Source organism: Arachis ipaensis, chromosome B08, assembly GCF_000816755.2.
Source record: "Arachis ipaensis cultivar K30076 chromosome B08, Araip1.1, whole genome shotgun sequence".
In the NCBI taxonomy this organism is placed as follows: Eukaryota; Viridiplantae; Streptophyta; class Magnoliopsida; order Fabales; family Fabaceae; genus Arachis; species Arachis ipaensis.
In genome coordinates this window covers 87,471,995-87,497,130 of record NC_029792.2, presented here as the reverse complement: position 1 = coordinate 87,497,130, position 25,136 = coordinate 87,471,995, and the positions used below count along the sequence as shown (strand labels likewise).

The 25,136-nt window shown below is 39.6% G+C and overlaps 1 long non-coding RNA gene across 1 annotated transcript; it reads right to left on the bottom strand.

The window, feature by feature from the left end:
• On the bottom strand, nt 978–16,188 carry LOC107612636. The gene is made up of 3 exons (XR_001613828.2): nt 16,074–16,188; nt 9,344–9,349; nt 978–988 (listed from the first exon to the last, which is right to left on the bottom strand). It is a non-coding gene; the product is annotated as an uncharacterized LOC107612636 (long non-coding RNA).

Genomic DNA, 25,136 nt, shown 5'->3' with positions numbered 1-25,136 from the left:
TTCCTTGTTCTTTAAGTTTCAATCAATTTACTTTCTGCACTTTATAATTCCTGCAATTTACTTTTTGTTGCTTCAATTTCATCCAATTCACCACTGTTAGCTTGACTAAACTAATCACCCACTAAAGTTGCTTGATCCATCAATCCCTGTGAGATCGACCTCACTCTTGTGAGTTATTACTACTTGATGCTACTCGGTACACTTGCCGGTGAGTTTTGGTGTGGAATTCTAATTTTCCACCCATCACCTTTCCTAGCCACAGCTAATACAATCATTGATGTGGCTAAGGGAGAACTAACCCTAAAGTTAGGGGAAGATCACATCTTATTCAAGATGCCTCATCCCAATTCTCCCTCTAAAAGAGAGATAATAGTACAACACCTAGTGTGCAAACCCTCTCTTTTTGTGCAGAGCTCTGCATAGCCCCTAGACATCAATTCTAAGTTTGGTGTTGGGCAGCCCTCAACAAGCTCTAAGCACAAAGGTACTAAAAAGAAAGTACCTAAAGGCATGAAGGATAAGAAAGGCCCAAACTGCAGGCCTCTCACTGGCATGAGAGTTGTCTTCTCTAAGAATCCAGTCCTACCACATACAGTTAGCTGTGTTCTATCTCTAGTGCATGTAGAGCTCATCCATGAAAGGGCAGGCAAAAAATTCACTGTAAGGGGCAAAAATCTGAGCCCATACTCACCTCCTTAAGGAGCTGAAGGTCAAGCTAGTGACTTTAAAAGAGCGCTTGTTGGGAGGCAACCCAACTTTTCCTCAACCATTTATTTTCTTTTTGTTTTTCCTTTTAGTTGTCAGAGTCATGATCATGTGCATCAGTCAAGAGACAGATTTCACAGCAGTAAAAACAGAACACTCCAGGTGGAGTATTAAAGTTGAACACCAGCGAGGAGCATTGCTGGCTTTGCACGCCAGCCAGGGAGCAGCCCTGGGCGTTCAAAGGCAAATACAAAGAAGCAAGGAATCTGGAATTCCCTAGCCTCTTAGGGCCAAGAGGTCCCACAGAAACTCTACCTACCGCACCTTCTTCTACTATACTTTGCTCAAGGATGAGTAAAACTCTTAAGTTTGGTGAGCTCTGCTTTTTTACTTCTACCACTCCTAAGTATGGAAGAAGAGGATGGAGAAAACTAGGAAGCATGCACAAGAGCCTGTGCAGCTGCCTAAACAAAGATAAATGAGTGATATTGAAGAGATCAAGCACTAAATGGGATCCTTAAGGAGGAGCACTGGCCACCATCATTAAGGTGGATTCATTTTCTTTTACTCCTTTTCTGTTATTTTTCTATTTTCTCTGTATCTATTTATTTGTTTTCTTGTCCTAGTTGCATGATCATTTGCATTGATGTCTTAAAAAGTTGTATAATGTTCCATATATCTCTCACCTTGTGATGACCAAAATTCACTATATCACTATAATGAAGCCGTCTTTGGCATGTATACCAAAGTATCGTCAAGTAATAACTCACAATAGTGAGATCGAATCCCACAGAGATTGATTGATTGAGAAAATTTAGTTACAGGGTGAATTAGTCAAGCTAATCAAGAGAACTGTTGAGTGTAGAATTCTAAAAAATAGAATTATAAATGACTTAAAGATAAACGAAAGCAATAAAATGCAGAAATGTAAAGAGCATGAAAGTAAATTACAGAAACATAAATGACTGAATTGTAAATGGGGAATGAGATGATAACAAAAATTAAAGAAAGCTATAAAGAATAGGGAAGATTCATAGGGATTGGGAGATATTGCTCTCTTTCGAATAAATTCAGATTATCTCTTCTTAAATCATGCAACTCGTTGACCTCTTGCCAATGTTGATTGATTGAACCCCAATTCCTTGGTGATTCAATCTCTCAAATCTTGATAATCAGCCAATTTCTTGGTCTAATTGCTCATGACGAGAGATAAGCTTGGTCCCTGATTTTACCATACATCTTCATAGATCCAAATATTTTGGTAGATTTTATGTCACCACATCCAATCCCAAAACCTAGATCTACTCAATGTGAGAAGGGATTTCAAGTATGGTTTCATGTTTCCATTTCCAAGGCTCCCATGAAACCCAATTTGTATTTGTTCATACCCTGGGTTGAGCTATCCGACTTGGGCTGATTGAAGACAAATCGACCGACCACTTCAGGTCAGGTCCCCCGACCTCTTCTTTAAAGAGTTTGGCCAAATCACTACAAGAAGCCTAAGCAGGCCCAAACGAAGGGACGCAGCCCAAATCTGAAGGCAGCTAAAGCTTAGAAAGATAAAGGCGGTCCCCCTTAAAGATAAGATGACTGCACTCAAGGATAAGATAAGACAACTAACTTATCTCAAAAGGAGGTCACTCTACACTACTATAAATACACTGGAGCACCCAGGTATAACTCATACTCTGATTCTACTAAAAACCTGCTAAAAGCCCATGCTAACTTAAGCATCGGAGACTCTTACAGGTACCACCCCCCTCCGATGATCAAGGATTAGCAGTTCCACAGATCCAACAAGTTGGACACGACAACTCTGGCCACCACAGCAGATCTCATCAGAGATCGACCTTCAGTTTCAGGTAACCCTCAAAACGGTATTCAACCTCTTTTCCAAGATATTTGAACTCTAAGCATGAAGAAAGAAATTCCTTTTAGAAAATCAAAGAAAGGATGAAGAGAAAAAGAAATTCACTATCAATTAATCTATCAAGTACAATAGAGCTCCCTCCTCCAATGAGAGGGAAGTTAGCTACTCATATCTTCTAGTACAAACAGAATTTTCCCACTAAAATTTAAACTAAGTACAAAAAAAAGAAAGGTAAAAGTTTCAAAAGTTCAAAAGTCTGAAAAGCTAAAAGTTCCTTTTAGATTTAGGGTGACACCTATTTATACTAATTCACTGGCTTTTCAGGTGTACTTGCTAGTTTCTCAAAGTGGGCCTTTCACACCTTCAGTTGGTACAGCTCTTTTGCTTCGAATATTCTACTCCCAGGCTGGTGTAGCATTTTTCAGGAAAGCGTAGCGCTCGTGCATCTACGCGTACGCGTCACCTACACGTGTGCGCATCATCGTTAGCGCTCTTGAAAGGGAGCGTAGCGTTCGCGCCAAGTGTGCTCTTGCACGCGTACGCCTCGTCCATGCCCATGCGTGGTCTTCCAAAGATATCACCATCCCGCGTATGCTTTGTCCATGCATACGCGGGACCTTGCAAAAATAGCACTTCACACATACGCGTCATCCATTTGTGCGCGTGACCCTTCAAAAATGTCACTTTCACACGTATGCGTCATCCATGCATACGTGTCACCAGCCAAATTTTCATTCCCAACTTTGAAAACTATCGCAGGCGCCTTTGGTGAAGAACGTAGAGCCAAAGGCGCTCTTCTTGGATACACAGAGTGCTCTAGAAATGGAGCGTAGCACCAAAGGCGCTATCTTGGTGATGTATGGTGCTATGCAGGAGAACGTAGCGCTCTTTAAACGAACGTAGCATTATCCTGGGATTGCACAACGCTCTTTGAGAAAAAGTGTAGCGCCAAAGGCGCTCCCTTGTTTCATCCTTTGTTTCTTTTTTCATCCTTTGTTGTTCTTTTCACCTGAAATTCAAGCAAGACTCATTTCAAAGCAATATCCCATAAATTCATCATATAGTTCATATAATTGCATCACCTGAATGAGATTTTACCAATTCTATGGTCCTTTTAGATAAGAGAAAGAGGTAGATGATGTAGGTCATCACAACACCAAAATTAAATTTTGCTTGTCCCCAAGCAAATTAATGTGAATTGTTCTAATTGATTGAAACTTGACCCTTGAGAGAATGTATTCACAATTAAAGATGGAAGCTAAGTATCAAATCATGCATGAACTTTGTTATTGCTTTCATATCACAATGAACTCTCAAACCTTTGAAGACCCTTTTACGTGCTTGCTTTTAGAGACCTTTCTATTGATTGTCACCTTGAAGCAGTAATGATTGTTATTTTCCTTTTGATTACTCTCTTTCTTTCCATTCTTCGTTTGTTTCTTTGATTGACCACGACTCTAAATGTTGTCTCAAGACTACCCTTTAGGTTAATGATGACTTGCATCATTTACCCTTTTTTCTTGCATAAAACGGTCCATAAAAGAGCATAATCTCATTTGATCGTTGCAATTCATGAGTTAAATGATGAATATTATGGTACATTGCTTTGAACTGGGTTGTGCTAAATTTCAAGTGGAAAGTAGCAACAAAAAAGGGAAGAAAACAACAAAACAAGCTGGGCGCGTGAAACTGGTGTTGCACTTGGAACAAATGCCACAAAAATGAGGAGCTGGGCATGGCATGCCAGTATTGAATTCCAGAAAGGATCCACAAATCTTCTATATGGACGTGGCACGCCAGGAACTGTGCGTGGCATGCCAGTTATGATTTCCAGAGAAGCATGTTTGAACATTTTACATGAGCGTGGCACGCTAGGAGCTGGGCGTGGCACGCCAGCACAGTTTTCCAGAAGAGGACACCCAAAGCCTTTACAAGGGCGTGGCATGCCAAGAGCTGGGTGTGAAACGCTAGTGTAGTTTTCCAGAGAGCAACGCTGAAGGCCACTAAAGGGGCGTGACAAGCCATGCTGTGCGCGGCACGCCTACCCCATCACATACTATGTGCGTGCCACTTGAACCATGGCACGCCTACGCAAAACTCTTATCATCACTTAGGCGTGCCACTTGAGCATCCAGGCGTGGCATGCCAATGATAAAAAGGGCCAAAGCAAAGGCTGGGCGTGTCACTTGGTGTCGAAGGTGTGGCACACTAACTCCAGAATCTCACTTACGCGTGCCACTTGAAGGACCAGGCGTGGCATGCCAGCTACTGGACCAAGCACACATAATGAGCGTGGCACGCCAGACCCTGGGCATGCCACGCTAGTTCAATTGGCCAGAGAGAAGGACCAAGCACACATAATGGGCGTGGCACGCCAGACCCTGGGCATGCCACGCTAGTTCAACGGAGCAGAGAGGAGGAACCAAGCATACATAGTGGGCGTGCCATACAAGTTCAACTTTTTAGAGAAGAGAAGAAGAAGGAAAAGGGTTGGGCATGCCACTTGGGTTCAAAGGCATGGCACGCCAGGCCAACACCAACACTTAAGAGACCTTGGGTGTGTCACTTGGGCTCAAAGGTGTGGCACGCCAGGGACATCAACACATGGGGCGTGCCACTTAAAGAGCTTGGCATGGCGCGCCAAACCAAATTGGAGGCTGGGTGTGGCACGCCACTCAAACGCCTATCACACGCCAGCTGGAAGGTCATGCTTATTGAGTTTCTTTTCCCTCCAAATTGTATTTTTCTTTTCTCTTTTGTATTTTCTTTATTCTAGTGCTAGGAGTAGTATAAATAACCCCTGAAGGTACTGAAAAGGGGGTTAAGCAGTTGGTGAGTTAGATTTACTTTTCACTTCATCATCTCTTCCATTACTTGTACTTTTTTCTGAGCTATGAGTAGCTAAATTCCCTCTCATTGAGAGAGGGAGCTCTGTTGTACTTTTCTATAAGGAATTTCGTTTTAATGTTAGTGTTCAATTATCTTGGAAAAGAGATTGAATGCAAAATGGGTTTCATGGGAACCTTGGAAAAGGAAACATGAAACCAAGCTAGATATGGTGACATATAATCCTCCCTCTACTTGGATCTATGATGATGTGTGGTATAATCAAGAACCATTCTTCATCTCTTTTCATGAGCAATTAGACCAAGGAATTGGCTATTGATCAATATCTGAGAGATTGAGTCACCAAGGGATTGGGGCTCAATCAATCATGATTGCCAAAAGGTCAATGAGTTGCATGATTGAAGATGAGATGAACTAGATTTAATCCAAAGAGAACAACATATCCTGATCTCAATGAATTCCCCCTATTCTTATCTTCCACACTCTTTATAGCTTTCTTTACATTCTTTCAAATCCCCATTCCCATTTACAATTTAGCCATTTATATTTCTGCACTTTACATTATTGCCATTTCCTTTTCTACACTTTACTGCTTCTCCTTACTTTTGAGTCATTTATGTTTATGCCTATTTACAATTCTGCAATCACAATCTATTCTACTTAGCTTAACTATTTCACTAATTGATTAAAATTGCTAAAATCTACCAATCTCTGTGGATACGATCCCACTCCACTGTGGGTTACTACTTGACGATAATTTTTGGTGCGCTTGCCAAAAAGAACGGATTCATCATTTTTATATTGGGTGTAAATTCTGGTCATCAAGTTTTATGGCGCTGTTGCCGGGGATTGGTTTGAATTTGACAATGATTAAATTGATTAGAGAGCTAGATTAAGCGTTTTAATTACCTTGTTATATCTTTTCTAGTCCTTTAATTTTCTTCTGTTCTATTCTATTTTAATTTTACTTTGGATTTTTGTTATTCATTGTTTATATTTCCTTTCTTATAACTGTTTGATTAATTACATCAACCAAGCTAACCACTAATCTTAACAAGAGCGATTCCTTCACTTGCCCTCTGCTTGCTCTTTGTTGAATGTATGACAGTTAGAAGGAGAGAAACTTCATCCTTTTTCGATAGTGAACCTGAGAGGACCTTCCTTAGATTAAGGAGGGATGAAAGTGGCAAATGCATAGTTGGAGAGGAAGTAGTAGAGGAAGATCTGGGAGCTACTATGGAAGAAGAAGTGCAAAACCATGTTGGAGTGGATGCTGGCAATCATATTGGGCAAGAAAGGAGAGTCTTAGGCTCCTACATCAACCCAAATCTATAAAACTATGGCAGCAGCATTCTGAAGCCAACAATCCATGCTAACAACTTTAAGTTAAAACCTCAACTCATCACACTTGTCCAGAATAATTGTTCATATGGAGGGCGAGCCTAGGAGGACCCAAACCAACATCTCACTACATTCTTGAGGATTTGTGACACTATAAAGTCCAATGGTGTACACTCTGATACCTACAAGCTACTTTTGTTCCCTTTTTCACTCAGAGATAAGGCAGCAAAGTAGTTGGAAGCATTTCCCAATCAGAGCTTAACAACTTGGGATGAGGTTGTAAACAAATTTCTAGCAAGATTTTATCCACCACAGAGAGTTAATAGACTGAGAGCTAAGGTGCAGACCTTCAGACAGCAAGATGGTGAAATACTTTATGAGGCTTAGGAGAGGTTCAAAGACTTGACAAGGAAGTGCCCTCCGGATATATTCAACGAATGGGTTCAACTTCACATCTTCTATGAAGGGCTATCATATGAAGCAAAGAAGGCTGTGGACCACTCTTCAGGGGGTTCACTCAACAAGAAGAAAACCATTGAATAAGCCATAGATGTTATAGAGACTATAGCTGAAAATAAATACTTCTATGCTTCAGAAAGGACTCAAAAGAGAGGAGTGCTGGAGCTAAATTCTATGGATGCCTTGTTAGCACAAAACAAGATGATTGCAGCACAACTAGCAGCCCTAACAAAGAGAATGGAGACTGGCCAAGTTTCAGCTGTCCAAGCTCAAGCACCACCACAGGAAGAAGATACCCCAGAAGTTGAAAGTGAATGGGAACATGCAAATTATGTGAACAATTCTTCTAGACCACCATATGACCCAAACTCCACGACATATAACTTAGGTTGGAAGAACCACCCAAACTTTGGGTGGGGAAACCAACAAAGCCACAACCAAGATCATAACAAACCATACCAATCCAACCAATACAATAACCATAACCCCAGCCATCAATCAGACAGCAACAGACCCTACCACAATTCACAAAGTACATCATATCACCCTACCCAACAAACACACAACAACCACCACCAAGACACATCAACCTCAACCATGCAACCATGTGAAATCAAGAGCAATTTTGAAAGAGTGGAGGCTGCAATAGCACAGATGTCATCACAGCTGACAGGAGCTATTTCCAATATTTTGGAAAGACAGATACAGGCCGAAAGGAAGATGGATGCCAACCAAGAAGAGTGCATATTAAACATAAGGAATCAGGGCGCAACAATTTCAAAGTTGGAAGCACAATTAGCAAGCTTATCTAAGCAAATTCCAATGCCCACACATACATTTACCAGTGATACCATGGCCAACCCAAGAGGGGAATGCAAAGCCCTCACACTTAGAAGTGGAAAAGTTGTAGAAGAAGCATTGAAGACTGATAAACCCCCTTTTTAGGGTTTATCTTGTGTTAAATTTAGAGCATTTTGATAACCTTTTCTCACATTTTATTCAATGAAATAGGATGATTTTGTGATTGTCTCCTTAGTTGTGCTTAGATGTGAAAACATGCTTTTTAGACCTTTAATTGATGATTTTTATTTTTCTTTGATTCCACTAGATGCCTTGATGTGTTTGCTAGTGATTTCAGATTGAAAAGGGCTAGGAAAGGATCAAAGGAGTGGAAGAAAAACATACAAAGTGGAGAAATTATGAAAAGCCAAAGATTTGGAAAAAGCCCATGGGCGCGCGCGCACACTATACACCTACTCGCAGATTGCGAAATGCTCCAGGGACACGTACGCGCACTGTGCGCGTACGCGCCGAAGGCCGCACGTGATTTTTAAATAAGAACTCATGTCTAGCGATTTTGGAGGGTTTCTGGCCCTATTTGGAGCTGAGTTTTTGGTTGGAAAGGGCTATATAGACCAAGGAATGAAGGGAAAGACATCAATAGACACATAACACACTTTAGATCTAGTTTTAGTTTAGTTTTAGAGAGAGAAGCTCTCACTTCTCTATAGGATTAGGATTAGGATTAGGTTTAGGTCAATAATCTTAGATCTAGGTTTTAATTCATGCTTTCATCTACTTCTACTCTTCAATCCTTTGTTGTTAGATTCATCATTTTCCTATTGTTTGTTATAATTTCTTCTACTTTGTCTCTATGATTTATTGTAGATCTACTTTTGTTCATTCTGTTTTCTTTCCATTCAATTTGAAGTAATTCATGATAATTGTGTTTCTTTTGATTGTTGTTATTAATTCCTTGTAATAATTGTTGTTAGATTCTATTTTTGTTGTCAATTTACTATCCTTTCCTTTTTTGCCTTCCATGTGTTTGATAAAATGCTTGGTTGGATTCTAGAGTAGAATTTTATGCTCTTGGCTTGGAAAGGTAACTTAGGAACTCTTGAGTTACTAATATCCAAGTAATTGATGATTGGGAGCCATTGACTCTAGTTCTCACTAATTCAATTAGTGGAGAGTTAGGACTTATGGACTTGGATTGATATAACTCATTTGACTTTCCTTTACTACTAAGTTAGAGGATAACTTAATGAGATTGATCCTTGCCAATTCTCAAATTGTGGTTAGTGATTAGGATAGAGATCCTTGACCACCAAACCTTACCAAGACCTTTTTGTTAGTTTATTTCCTTTGCCATTTATATTTCATGTCTATTATCCCAAAAACCCCAAAACGTACCTCATAACCAATAACAAGACACTTTATTGTAATTCCTAGGGAGAACGACCCGAGGTTTAAATACTTCGGTTTATAGATTTTAGGGGTTTGTACTTGTGACAAACAAAATTTTTGTATGAAAGGATTATTGATTGGTTTAGAAACTATACTTGCAACGAGATTTCATTAGTGAATTTCTATGCCATTAAAAATCCATTCATCAAAATGGCACCGTTGCCGGGGATTTACAATGGTGTTATGTTATTGGTTATTGTATATATGTGAATATTGTGAATAGGTTTGTCAATTGCTTGTTTACTAGATTTTGTTAGTCTTATTTTGTTCTTCCACTATGAATTCTCACTTTGGCTATGAGTTTGGTTCTCACCGTGTTGTAAGAAATATGGACTTTAATGACAACATGTACCAAGGATGGAACACTTCAAGATGGGAGGAGCCTCAAGGAATTGATCACTCCTATTGGAAACAACCTCCGGAAACTTATAGGTATAATCACCATCCTAGTGCATGTCAATTCAATGGCTATGGAGACTCTTTTTGTGACAATCAACAACTACCATCATGTGCATATGAATCCTATCCTCAACATGAACCTCAATCATTTTCACAAGCCTTTCATTACCAAACATCTTCCTATGATTCATATCCAGCATATGACCAATTACCCATACTATTTCCTTGTGACCGTTATGAGCATGAAACTTTAGAACCACCATAAATCCATAGTGATTACCACCATGAACCACCTCAACACATACCATCTCCATACCCTTACCAAGAAGAACCGCCTTCCCACTATGAACCCTTTCTCCAAAATAATGAACCTTCCTATCCACCCCAAGCCCCAATAGATGACTCTCTTACCTTGCTACTTCAAGGACAAACGGATATGCAAAGGAACACCCTAGAGTTTGTGAATAATTTGACTAAGGTAGTGCATACTTTAGCCTACCAATGTTTGAATACTCAAGGTGTCTCTGTGGCCACATGTGAAAAACCAAAAGATGAGCAAAGCATGAAAGAGAAACTGGAAAATTCGGTGGAGAAGAAGGAAGAGTCGAGCTATGTATTGGAGTAATTGGAGACGCCTAGGGTCATTGAAGAAAAGGAAGAAGTGGTTGAAGATCTAGGAGATGCGGAACCACCATGGAAGTCTTAACAACCTCCAGAACATATAAAGATTGAAGAATATGAGAAGGTTGATCAAGAGATGGACTCAATCATTAATGAATTCTTATCAATAATTGAATCCTCGCCCATGGGACATGAAGTTGACGCTATTGGAGACAACTCAACACCAAATGATGTTGGTGATCTCATTGAAGACTCTTCCATCAAAGGTGAAGTTGATATGGAAGTAGATTTCACACAACCTCCCAAGTTTGACTTGATTGACAATGAGGAGAAATTGGAAGAAGTCAACAAGCAAGAAGAAGATGAAAGAAGTTGTCAATAGGTGGAAATACCCAAAAAAGAGCATAAGGAAGTCGACCTTGCATTGTTTAAGTGTGGGGAGGTTTCCCTCCCTAAGCCACCATCCAATATATCATTCAAGTGGGTAAAATCCTCAAACCTAAGCTTCATTCTCTCACTTGAATATGGCTTGATTGAAATGGATGGATAACTTAGAGCTCTTTGTAGAATTAAGGGTAAAAAGGAGTTGTGTAGTGGTTGGAAGTTTGGAATTAGGCTCGTTGAGGTCAAATTCTCAAAGTATAGGAACTATCATTGGAGGAATGCTACTTTACATGGGTCTAGGAAAAAGACTTGGTGTGCTAGAGAGAATTCTACTTGTCAACCACCCGAACAGAAACTTCATGAAGATCAACTAGAAGGCGGGTGCAAAAATAAGATATGGGATCCCGGTTCAAAGCACAATGACCAACTATGGGAACTCGTATCTTGGGTGGAACTCCATCCAAACTTGGTGAAGATGGTTGAAATTTCTGTCAATCGTTTGAGGAGCAAAGATCCTTGGAGATTCAAGGATGAATACAAGCATAAGCCATCATGACAAAGAGTTTTCCAAATGTCCAACTTAAGGACTTAAACTAAAAGTGCTAGGTGGGAGACAACCCATCATGGCAAACTATTTCCACTCTTTTACATTTTGATTAATAAGTGATTTGAGTTACCATTGTAGATAGTATTCTTTCCATATATTTGTTTCAATAAATTGGTTGTAGGTTGCTTGTGGGGCAAGCTTCTTTTGCTTGTATTTGAAAATTCCCAAAAAAGCCAAAAAGAATTTGTTGTCATTTTCTATTTTTGGCTAATTTTGAGCTGTAAGTAATATTAGGAGGATTTTGAGCTGTTTTTGTTATTTCTGAAAAAAAAAAGGGTCAAGGACGCGTACGCACGCTGTGTGTGCGCGCGTCCATACGCAGATACAGGCACATACATTTTTTCCAGAGAGTTGGGCCACTCTCGCGCCAACACTAGGCGCCTGGTACAACCGTATGTATGTGTATTCGCACTGCACGCCTTCGTACCATTGGCATAATCTGCAATGCGTGTATCCGCGCATATACCGCATACTCACCAATCCACTAACGCAGTTTCCAGGACAATGACCCGAGAGTTGCGCTAACTCTGAGCTAGCATTAAGCCCCTAGCCCAACTCACCAGACGCGGACGCGCACTATACGCGATCGTGCCCATGCCTACAACCTCATCTCGGCAAAGGCGCACCTGGCGCTTCCGCGTACCCTTTTCCGTCGACCATCCGTGCGAACGCACGCTATGCACGCCCGCGTGAATTTGAATTCCCTAATACCCAAGGGTCGCGAGAACCCCTCACTCACGCACCCTAACCCTTCCCCTTTCTAACGTTCTCTCTTCTCCTTCTCCCTCCATAACCACCACCCTCAGAGCTCACCGCCGCTGACCACCGCGCCAGCGACGCCATTGCCAATGCCACCATTCTCTTTCCACTACTTCCCTCCTCTCTTCTCACTCACTCTTTTACCGCCTCTCTCTTTTTCTACTTCACTCCACCACCATTGATGACTCCAATTCACACCCCCATTCAAAAAAATGGTGAATCAGTTCTTTTGGCAAGCGCACCAAAATTATCGTCAAGTAATAACCCACAGTGGAGTGGGATCGTATCCATAGAGATTGGCAAATTTAAGCAGTTTTAATCGATTGATGAATTAGTCAAGCAGAACAAGTAGATTGTAATTTGCAGAATTATAAATGGCAGAAATGTAAATGGCTAGAATATAAAGGAAAGAAATAAAGTGCAGAAATGGAAATGGCAGAATGTAAAGTACAGAATCATAAATGACTTGAATGTAAATGGGAGTGGGGAATTGCTGAATGTAAAATTAAGCTATAAAGAAAGGGATAGGTAAGAATGGGAAAATTCATTGAGATTAGGAGATGTTGTCTCTTTGGATCAACTCTAGCTTATATCCTCTTCAATCATGCAACTCATTGACCTCTTGGCAATCATGATTGATTGAGCCCTAATCCCTTGGTGACTCAATCTCTCAGATCTTGATCAATAGCCAATTTCTTGGTCTAATTGCTCATGAAGAGAGATATGCTTGGTCCCTGATTATACCACACACCATCATAGGTCCAAATAGATGGAGGATTATATGTCACCATATCCAAACACCAAAACCCAGATTCTACTCAGGTGTGAGAAGGGATTTCAAGCATGGTTTCATGTTTCCTTTCCCAAGGTTCTCATGAAACCTATTTTGCATTCAATCTCTTTCCCAAGATAATTGAACACTAAGCATTAAGAACGAAATTCCTTCTAGCAAATCAAATAAAAGATAAAGAGAAGAAGAATTTCACTATCATCAATCCATCAAGTACAACAGAGCTCCCTCTCTCAATGAGAGAGAATTTAGCTACTCATAGCTCAAAGAAAAGTACTCAAAAGTAAAGAAGATGACGAAGTGTAAAAGTGAATCTAAAACTAATCTCTCTATAACTGCTTAACCCCCTTTTTCAGTACTCCTTAGGGGTATTTATACTACTCCTAATAAAAATTAAAGAATTACAAAAGTGAAAAAAGAAAATTACATTTTGGAGGGAAAAGAAACTCAATAAGTGTGACTTCCCAGCTGGCATGTGGTTGGCGCTCCAGTGGCGTGTCACGTGCTCCCTCAATTCTGGCTTGGCCTGCCACGCCCAGTCCCTCAAGTGGAACGCTTATATTCATAACAACCTTGGCGTGCCACGCCTTCGAGCTCAAGTGGCATGCCCTAGCTTTTTTTTCTACTTCTCTTGCTTCTGGAAACTTGAACTAGCGTGGCACGCCCAGGGTATGGCGTGCCACGCCCTTGCTGCATGCTTGACCAAGCTTCTCTGGAAAGTTGAACTAGCGTGGCACGCCCAGGGTCTAGCGTGCCACGCCCCTTTTTGAACAAGTGATTCCTCTGTTTGGCATGCCACGCCACGAACTCAAGTGGCACGCCCCAATGGTTCTTTGCTCTCTGAATGACACTGGCGTGCCACGCCTGGGGTTCAAGTGGCACGCCCAAGTCAGGAATAGTGGATGGCGTGCCACGCCTTCGACACCAAGTGGCACGCCCCATGTATTTGGCCTCCTTCACCCTCTTTGGAAATTTATACCAGCGTGCCACGCCTAGAGGCTAGCGTGCCATGCCCATGATCTTGCCTTGGTTCTAGTAGCTGGTGTGCCACGCCTCAGCCTTCAAGTGGCACGCCATAGTGAGATTCTTGGGTTGGCGTGCCACGCCTTTGACATCAAGTGGCACGCCCAGCCCTTGCTTTGGACTTTTTGTGCATTGGCGTGCCACGCCTGGTCGCTCAAGTGGCACACCTAAGTGAGATTGATAGGTTGGCATGCCACGCCTTCGACCTCAAGTGGCACGCCCAGTCTTCAATTGCCTTCAGCCCCTTCTCTGGATTATTGGACCAGCGTGCCATGCCATGCTGCTCAAGTGGCACGCCCATACATTTGTGGACTCTTCAGGCTTGGCGTGCCACGCTTGGATCCTCAAGTGGCACGCCATAGTGAAGGTTCCTCCTAAAGTGGTGAGTTGGCATGCCACGCCCCTTGGCTCAAGTGGCACACCCATAGTAGCTGATGGGTTAGGCGTGCCACGCCCATCCTGGCGTGCTACGCCCCTTTTGTGTCCTCCATTGTTGCTCTCTGAAACTTTGTACTAGCGTGCCACGCCCAGTCCCTGGCGTGCCATGCCTTTATGCATGCTTGAACTTCTCCTTTGGAATTTAGTACTGGCGTGCCATGCCTAGCTCCTGGCGTGCCACGCTAGTGCATTTTTGTGGCGTTTGCTCCTAAGTGGCACGCCAGTTTCACAAGCCAAGCTTCTTTGTTGCTTTCTTCCCATTTTTGATGCCTTTTTCACCTGAAATTCAGCACAACTCATCTCAAAGTAGTGTACCATAATATTTATCAAATAATGCATGAATTGTACTGATCAAACGAGATTTATGGGCTTTTATGGTCCTCTTTATGCAAGAAAGAAGGGTAGATGATGCAAGTTATCAGCCACCAAGCGCCGTTGTGGCTAGCAGCCACCACTGGTGAAGCCTTCAACCACCCATTTCTCTCCTCTTCCTTAATTACCACCCACTTCCATCATCACCACCACCTCTCCTGGGTGGCTGAAGAGAGAACTTTTGCGTCGGCTAGAAATGCGCAGATAAATCCTCGTTGCAAGTATAGATTCTAAACCAACAAAAGTCCTTTCATACAAACGTTTTGGTTGTCACAAGTAACAAACCCCTTTAAAAGTGATAACCGAAGTATTTAAACCTCGGGTCGTCTTGTCGAGGAATTGCAAGGAGGTGTGTTATTATTGGTTATGGGTTTTCTGGGATAGTTGGAGTTTGGGCAATGGGCACAGATATAATTATAAATTAAAGCAATAAAAATAAATAAGAAATTTTATGTAATTAAATTAAAAGCCTTGACCTGGAGAAGATTAATCGGAAGTTCTATCCTTGTTGGATTTTTCTCAAGATCAATTGATAATTGAAGGTTACTTCTACTTAGTTATCCTTTACCAAGTAAAGTAAAAGAAAGTCAAGTAAGTTGGAAGTCTACTTCTATTCACAAGTTCTAATCCTCTCCCTTGGGTAGGATTAACGTTAGTGACTAGAGAGCCAGCCAACAATAAACCCAATTACAATTTAACTCTTGAGTAATTCAACTCAAGAGTCTCCAAATATCTATCAACTCTAAAATAAAGTTAGGATCTAACTTAGAACATCAATTAATAACAAAATATAGAAGAAGTGATAAATCTGAAATACCTCAATTGCATTAATAAAAGAAAATGAATCTAACATGGAAAAATTCATAAATTAAATTAGAAAAATAAATAAAAGGAACATTGAACCTGATAAAAAAAGAAACAATCCTGAAGGTAAGAGAAATCTTAATCCTAAATCCTAAGAGAGAAGAGAGAACCTCTCTCTCTAAAAAATACATCTACTCCTAAAATTATGAATGAATGTTGTATGTATTGTTGTGTCATGAATGGATACATTCTCCTACTTTATACCCTCTAATCTGTGTTTTCTGGGCTGAGAACTGGGTCAGAAATAGCCCAGAATTCGCTGGTTGCGAATTAAAACACGCTGATTTTTTGTCACTACAATGCGTCCGCGTGGAGCACGCGTTCGCACCGCTTATCGTCAGAACAACTATGGTATATTACATATCAAATCGAAGTCCCAGACGTTAGCTTTCCAACGCAAGTGGAACCGCATCATTTGGACCTCTATATCTAAAGTTATAGCCGTTTGAGTGCAAAGAGGTCAGGCTGGCCAGCTTAGCAATTTCTCCAACTTCTTGTATTCCTTCCACTTTTGCACGCTTCCTTTCCATCCTCTGAGTCATTCCTGCCCTGTAATCTCTGAAATCACTTAACACACATATCAAGGAATCTAATGGTAATAAGAGAGGATTAAACATAGGGAACTTAAGGCCAAAGAAGCATGTTTTCAATCAAAGCATATAATTAGGAAGGCAAATGTAAAACCATGCAAATAGTATGAATAAGTGGGTAAAGAGTTGATAAAAACCACTCAATTGAGCACAAGATAAACCATGAAATAGTGGTTTGACTTGATCTTCATCTAACAATCAATATAAATTTAATGCACATATACACATATCAAGAGGTCTTTTAAGGGTTGTAATGGGGTTAGGGTCAAGGTAGGATTGTATTTGGCCAAGTGGACTAAAATCTGAATCCTTAATTAACTTACACTTTCCACCTAACTTTAGACAATCCATGTAATCATAATACCACATATAACTATCCATTAACCATGTTTTTCACATATTCATGCATTCTAATTTCAAGTATAGTACATATGCATTGCTTTCACCACTTACTTTGGGGCATTTTGTCCCATTTCTGCTTAATTGCTCTTTTTACTTTTCTTTTTCTTATTTTCATTTTTTTATATATATATATATTTTTCTTTTCTTTTATTTTTCTCAATGCATATGATTAAATTATTGGATGCATGAATCATGTCCTAAACATTTTTTTCTCATTTTCAGAAAATTCTAACATACTGAATTCTCAAACCAAATATTTCCAAATTCAACTTTTCCCATACTTAATTCATGAGCACTCTCACTAGTCTAAGCTAACCAAGGATTCAAATTAAAGACATTATTGTTTTCCGCTTAGAGTTAATGATGTGCTAAAGTAAAGAACAAAGGGGTATAATAGGCTCAACATTGGTTTGCAAAGAATAATGAAAGGGTAAGACCATATGGGTATGTAAGCTCAGTGAAACAAAGGCCTCAATCATGTAAGTGTATGCGTACATCAAATAATGGAAATATATAATTAAGCAAGACAAAGATTACAATTTTAGAGAGAAAAAATACACACTAAAACAGAATTTTGGTTGATGGTTCGCAGAAATTGTGATTACACTTTGATTATGTAAAATTCATTGCTCTTTCTTTCCCTGGCAATGGCGCCAAAAAAACATGATGCCAATACCATGGTTCACAACTTCACACAACTAACCAGCAAGTGCACTGGGTCGTCCAAGTAATGCATCACTAATCAGTCTTACTCCTTTCCATGGCTGGCTTTATGTAATGCATCACCATTGTCAATGGCTACTTTCGGTCTTCTCTCGGGAAAATGATCCAAATGCCCTGTCATGGCACGGCTAATCGTTTGGAGGCATCACCCTTGTCAATGGTTACATCCTATCCTCTCAGTGAAAATGGTCAACGCACCCTGTCACGGCACGACTATTCATCTGTCAGTTCTCGATCATGCTGGAATAGGATTTACTATCCTTTTGCGTCTGTCACTACGCCCAGCAGTCGCGAGTTTGAAGCTCGTCACAGTCATTCAATCATTGAATCCTACTCGGAATACCACAGACAAGGTTTAGACTTTCCGGATTCTCTTGAATGCCGCCATCATTCTAGCTTACACCACGAAGATTCTGATTGAGAGATCTAAGAGATACTCATTCAATCGAAAGTAGAACGGAAGTGGTTGTCAGGCACGCGTTCATAGGGAATGATGATGATTGTCACGTTCATCACATTCAGGTTGAAGTGCGAATGAATATCTTAGAAACTAAATAAGTTCAATTGAATAGAAAATAGTAGTACTTTGCATTAATCTTTGAGGAACAGCAGAGCTCCACACCTTAATCTATGGAGTGTAGAAACTCTACCGTTGAAAATACATAAGTGATAATGGAGTTCATTGGTCTCGGCCCCAGAGGGGAACCGGAGTAACCAAGACTACGAATATAATGATAAAAAGTTCTATTTATAATAAACTAGTCACTAGGGTTTACATGAGTAAGTAATTGATGCATAAATTCACTTCCGGGGTCCACTTGGTGTGTGCTTGGGCTGAGCATGAATGTTACACGTGCAGAGGTCATTCTTGGAGTTGAACGCCAGCTTTTGTGCCAGTTTGGGCGTTGAACTCCACTTTGCAACTTGTTTCTGGCGCTAGACGCCAGAATTGGGCAGAGAGCTGGCGTTGAACGCCAGTTTGCGTTATCTAAACTTGGGCAAAGTATAGACTATTATATATTTCTGGAAAGCCCTGGATGTCTACTTTCCAATGCAATTGGAAGCGCGCCATTTTGAGTTCTGTAGCTCCAGAAAATCCATTTTGAGTGCAGGGAGGTCAGAATCCAACAGCATCAGCAGTCCTTCTTCAACCTCTGAATCTGATTTTTGCTCAAGTCCCTCAATTTCAGCCAGAAAATACTTGAAATCACAGAGAACACACAAACTCATATTAATGTCCAGAAATGTGAATTTAACATAAAAACTAATGAAAACATCCCTAAAAGTAACTAGATCCTACTAAAAACATACTAAAAACAATGCCAAAAAGCGTATAAATTATCCGCTCATCAGTTGATAAAATGCAACCAATCAAATAGGCTCAAAAATCTCACTGGTTTTTGTATGTTTGAGATCTTAACCATGTTCCAGTATAATATTTCATCAAACAAGTTTAACATTAAATTTTTATTCAAATTGGTGAAATACTTTAAAAAGTTTCTTGAAAAAGAAAATATTTCTTCGACCAAGTGGTAAAATATGCACAAAATCAAACAAATATGCAATCAAACATGTAAATGCAACAACTAACAAGGAAAATAAACCATTGGTGTTGAGATAGAAGAGTAACTAACCCATGGAGATCGATATTGACCTCCCCACACTTAAAGATTGCACCGTCCTTGGTGCATGCTAAGATGTACAAGTGGATGGGTGGCTCCAACTGATGCTTTTCTCTGAAGATGTTGCAGATAGACTTGTCTGTCTCCCCATGTAAACGTCTTCCGGTTCCCTTCCGAGTGGCCATCCTGAAAGAAAAAGGGAAGAAGAGTAACTCAGAAATAAAGATAAGAAAATAAATGAAATATGGGTGTTAATGCCAGGTAATAAGGGTCTCAATTACATGGTAGCTACAACATGCAAGTTAAAAAAATCAAGAGAGTGCAAAAATTTGCAACAATGGGGAAGAGAGTGGGTAGGGAGAGATAATATAAATTCATGTCAATGCAAAAGTAATACAGATATAAAAGATTGGCATTGATCAAGTCAATACAAAAGTAATACAGGTATAAAAGATTGGCATTGATTAAAATAATATTACCTAACCAGAATAACACAAGTCACTAAGCACCCAAAATAATTCAAGAGAAGATGCAACAGTTAAATTAGAAAATTTTAACACCAAAGGAAAAATAATTAATTCAGAAAAGAAAATAAAAATATGCACAAAATTAAGATGCAATAAATGAAATATGCAAACAAATTAAGGAAAATAAAATGAAAGATAAGAAGAATGAGAAGGGAAAGAAGGGAAGAAGAAGTAAGTAAGAAAGGAGGCGGGAAAAATTAGGTTTGGGGAAGAAAAGATAAGATTTTTGGCGCTGATTTGGATAAGTTGTGTGGCGCAGGTGACGCGGACGCGTGAGTGACGCAGACGCGTGAGTCACGCGATCGCGTGGCCGGATTTGTGCGATTGGCACGAGTGCAGCCTCGCGTTCGTGCAACTCTCTGTTTTAAATGCATTTTGCCAAAAATCTAGGTGACGCGATTGCGTGAGTGGCCATTTTTGAAAAACGACGTGGATGCGTGGGGCACGCGTTTGCGTGGTAGGACTGTGCTTCCAGCATGGTTCCAGCCCCACTCCATCACAACTTACTGCCATACACCCATTTACGTCGATTTTATAGGGCCACGCGTTCGCGTGGGTGACGCAGACGCGTGGGAGGCATATTTCGCAAACGACGCGGACGCGTCATTGACGCGGTCGCGTGGGCATGTTTGTGCCTAAGGCACGCCTGCAGCCACGCTTTCGCGTGACTCTCTGTTCAATCTTGTGTTCTTCCCAACGCACTGGTGACGCGGACGCGTTGGCGACGCTGTTGCGTCGCGTGCGATTTTTTTTTTAAATAATGCAGTATGCACAATGCAATGCTGATATGAATGTTATGCAAAAATCAAGGTTCAATACAATAAAATAAAATAAAATTCAAAAACAAATAAAACTAAATAAAAATGAAAAAGGAACGATCATACCATGGTGGGTTGTCTCCCACCTAGCACTTTTAGTTAAAGTCCTTAAGTTGGACATTTGGTGAGTTTCCTGTCATGGTGGCTTGTGCTTGAACTCATCTAGGAATCTCCACCAATGTTTGTAATTCCAATGGGCTCCGGGATCCCAAACTAGGCGCAGAAAGTCTTCAAGCAAGTTAAAGCAAGTGACAAGGCTCCAAGAGTGTTGATTGCCAGAATGAATTCCGGGGTCCCAAATCTTGCTTTTTCACCCGACTTCTTGTTGATCATTATGATTCCATCCGGGTAGCAAGCAATCTGAATTCTCACTAAAGCGGCCAAACAACTTTCTAGATCCATTCAGTTGAGCTTTACACCAACCCTTGCATGTAAACTTTGAGCACACAACCATGTTGAACCTTGCTTGATAACTCCTACCACTAACCATCTCTCGCTTGCTCTTATAGCCACAAAGAGCTCTGAGCTGACCTTCTGTCTCAAGCAAAGCATATTCAAGTGAGCTAATTAAGGTTAGAGATGAGAGATTTACCCACTTGAATGAAGGGATGGATGGTGATGGCTTTGGGGGAGAGATCTCCAACAACTTTGGCAAGGTGATTTCCAGCTCAATTCCCTTGTGCTCTTTTTTGACAATTTTCACCTCTGTGCAAGCTTCTTCAATATCAACCTCTTTCTCTTGGTAGCTTTCTTCTAATTCAATCTCTTCTTCATTGTTCTCCAAGGGCATGGGAGGTCATGCTTCTTCTTCTTTAGTCTCCATCTCTTGACCAACCTCTTCCAATTCTTCTAAATCTGCAAGCAAGTCTTCTTCTTCGATAACTTCGGCTTTCTCCACTTGTTCCAGTACAAAGTCATGCTCCGCACTGTCCACTGGAGATTCTAGTATCTCCTTCATGCTACGTTCTTCATTAAATTGGCCACATGTAGCCATGGGAGCACTTTGAGTGTCCGAGCGTTGGGAAGCTAATCGACTTATCGCTTGATTTAGTTGATATAGAGTTGCATGAAGTCGATCCACTGATTCCTTGAGATGATCCCTTGATTCTTGTTCCGCTTGGATTGCATGATTAGGATCATATGGCTCTTGGGTAGATGGATATGCATATGGTGTATATGGAGTTGGTGGCTCCTGGGAGTAATTGGGTTGAAATTGGGGTGGTTCTAGATATGGTTCATATGGCTCATAAGGTAGTTGGTATGGTGGATACGGGTTAGGGTCATATGGAGGTGAATAGTGATAGTTGGCTTGTGAGTGTGGTGGTTTAAAGTTGTGTTGAGGAGGTTCATAGGCATATGATGGGGGTCCATCATATCTATCATCTTGGTTTTCCCCCTGGAATGGCTCTTGACTATAGTAATTTGGTGGATGTTGGTTGTCATAGAAGGGTCCACCATAACTATTGTCTTGGTATGCATCGTGGAATGGTCTTTGTTTGTGGTACTGTGGAAGGTGTTGTTGCCGGAAGGGTGTGTTGTTGCCGGAAGGGTTGATTAGATCCTCGTGGCTCCTTCCATCTCTGATTGTTTTGACCTTGATGCATGTTCCTGTTATAATTTCCATTCCTTGCAACAACATTGGAACCAAACTCAAAGCGAGAGGGGTGAGAAGTCATAATAGTAATTAAAAACGAAAATAAAAACAAATTTTAAATTAAAAGGTTATTTAAATTTTGAAATTTGAAATTTTGAAATTTTGAATTTTGAATATTAAATTTTGAAATTTGATTGTTTGAATTCTAAATTTTTAAATTTGAATTTTGAAAATTGAATTTTGAAATTTTTAAATTTGAATTTAAAATTATTTTAATTTGAATTTTGGAAATTGAAATTTGAAATTTGAAATTTGAGTTTTAAATTTTGAATTTTTAAATTTAATGAGGAAAGAGAAAAACAATAAAATGACACCAAACTTAAAAATTTTTAGATCAAAACGAAGAAAACAACTAAGAACAACTTGAAGGTCCAGATGAACACGAAGAACAAATTTTTGAAAAAAATTTTTAATAACTAAATAAAAACCAATAACCTCTTAATTTATGAAAAAACAAAAATAAAAGCAAAAATAAAAATAAATAAACAAGCAAAAAGCAAATATTTACAATAACCAATAATAAGGCACACGTTTGCAATTCCCCGGCAACGGCGCCATTTTGAAGAGAGAACTTTTGCGTGGTCTAGAAATTCGCAGATAAATCCTCGTTGCAAGTATAGCTTCTAAACCAACAAAAGTCCTTTCTTACAAACGTTTTGGTTGTCACAAGTAACAAAACCCTTTAAAATTGATAACCGAAGTATTTAAACCTCGGGTCGTCTTCTCGAGGAATTGCAGGGAGGTGTGTTATTATTGGTTATGGGTTTTTTGGGGAATTTGGACTTTGGGCAATGGGCACAGATATAATTATAAATTAAAGCAATAAAAATAAATAAGAAATTTTATGTAATTAAATTAAAAGCTTTGACCCAAAGAAGATTAATAGGAAGTTCTATCCTTGTTGGATTTTTCTCAAGATCAATTGATAATTGAAGGTTACTTCTACTTAGTTATCCTTTTCCAAGTAAAGTAAAAGAAAGTCAAGTAAGTTGGAAGTCTACTTCTATTCACAAGCTCTAATCCTGTCCCTTAGGAAGGATTAGCGTTAGTGACTAGAGAGCCAGCCAACAATAAAGCCAATTACAATTTAACTCTTGAGTAATTCAACTCAAGGGTATCCAAATATCAATCAACTCTAAAATCAAGTTAGGATCTAACTTAGAACAACAATTAATAACAAACAATAGAAGAAGTGATAAATTTGAAATACCTCAATTGCATTAAAAAAAGAAAATCAATCTAACATGGAAAAGTTCATAAATTAAATTGGAAAAATAAATAAAAAGAACATTGAACCTGATAAAAAAAGAAACAATCCTGAAGGTAAGAGAAATCTTAATCCTAAATCCTAAGAGAGAGGAGAGAACCTCTCTCTCTAAAGACTACATCTACTCCTAAAATTATGAATGAATGTTGTATGTATTGTTGTCTCATGAATGGATGCATTCCCCTACTTTATAGCCTCTAATCTGTGTTTTCTGGGCCGAGAACTGGGTCAGAAACAGCCCAGAATTCGCTGGTTGCGAATTAAAACACACTGATTTTTCGTCACTGCGATGCGTCCACGTGGAGTACGCATTTGCGTCGCCTATCGTCAGAGCAACTATGGCATATTATATATCAAATCTAAGCCCCGAACGTTAGCTTTCCAACACAACTCGAATCGCATCATTCGGACCTCTGTAGCTAAAGTTATAGCTGTTTGAGTGCGAAGAGGTCAGGCTGAACAGCTTAGCAATTTCTCCAACTTCTTGTATTCCTTCCACTTTTGCATGCTTCCTTTCCATCCTCTGAGTCATTCCTGCCCTGTAATCTCTGAAATCACTTAACACACATATCAAGGCATCTAATGGTAATAAGAGAGGATTAAACATAGGGAACTTAAGGCCAAAGAAGCATGTTTTCAATCAAAGCATATAATTAGGAAGGCAATAAAGCCAACGGTTTTAAAGCGTTACTGTTGGTGTCATTTTTTGAAAACGGTTTTAATATCATTACCATTTTATAGTCGTCTAAAACGTTACCATTTGTGTCGTTTTTTGGCAACAGTTTTAATTTCAATTTTTTTTAATTATTTAGTGTCAATAAATAATCTAAACTATTTGAATAAATTCACTAAAGAAAAATAATTGCACATTTCCCATTAAATTTGACTTATAAACATTGTTGTCAGATCCACAATCAAATTATTTGCTAGTAAGAATAAAATGTGTACATGTCCTTATGTTTCTAAAAGAAACAAGACTAATATTCTCAATTGAACATATTCCCAAATAGCTTCTTTTTCTTTAATCCCCTTGCAGTTTGTGAAAATTAATGGACAAATATCTGAATTCCTTGCCACTGTGCCCAATTTGCTCAAGTTGTTTACAACTTCATCAGTAGGACCAATTGCCTCTCCTTCAATATCTAGAGTAATTTCTTCTCTATCTTCCAACTGTCCTGCATGAATCTTCAAGCATTCTATAGGTCCTCATGTTTTCTTCACTGTTGTCTCTATACAAAGAGACTAATTAAAATTACCATAATATATTCAAAGATACTAAAACTACTAGAAAAGATGTAGAATGAACTAGAAACTTCCCCAAAGAATGAACTAGAAACTTTTCGAAAAAAGAAAGAAGAAAGAATGAACTAGGACTAAATAGAAAAGATGCAGAAGCTAAAAAAATAGATAGCTTGCAGTGAAAGTAAACTGAACTATTATTTAGAAAAATGATAGCAATTACACCTCAATTACATAGAGAGAGAGTTATTTATAGAGCCTAGTGCATCAAGTAAAAGTCACAGACTCTCACAACTGCTATACGAAAACTAACTATTTAACACTTGAGTCTTGATTTTCTTGTTCGGGTTTTGCTATTTAACTTGAGTCTTGATTTTATTGAAAGCCTAGCTCAAATTAATCAATTCAAGTAAATTAATCGTGCTTATTAATGAAAATAACAAAAAACCATGTCCTCACATACAACCATTTTCATCATCATGCTCACCAAACACTCTTTTTCAACCCCCGCCCTGCCGCCCCTCACCAATTAATAGATCCAATAAATTATTTATTAAAATATATC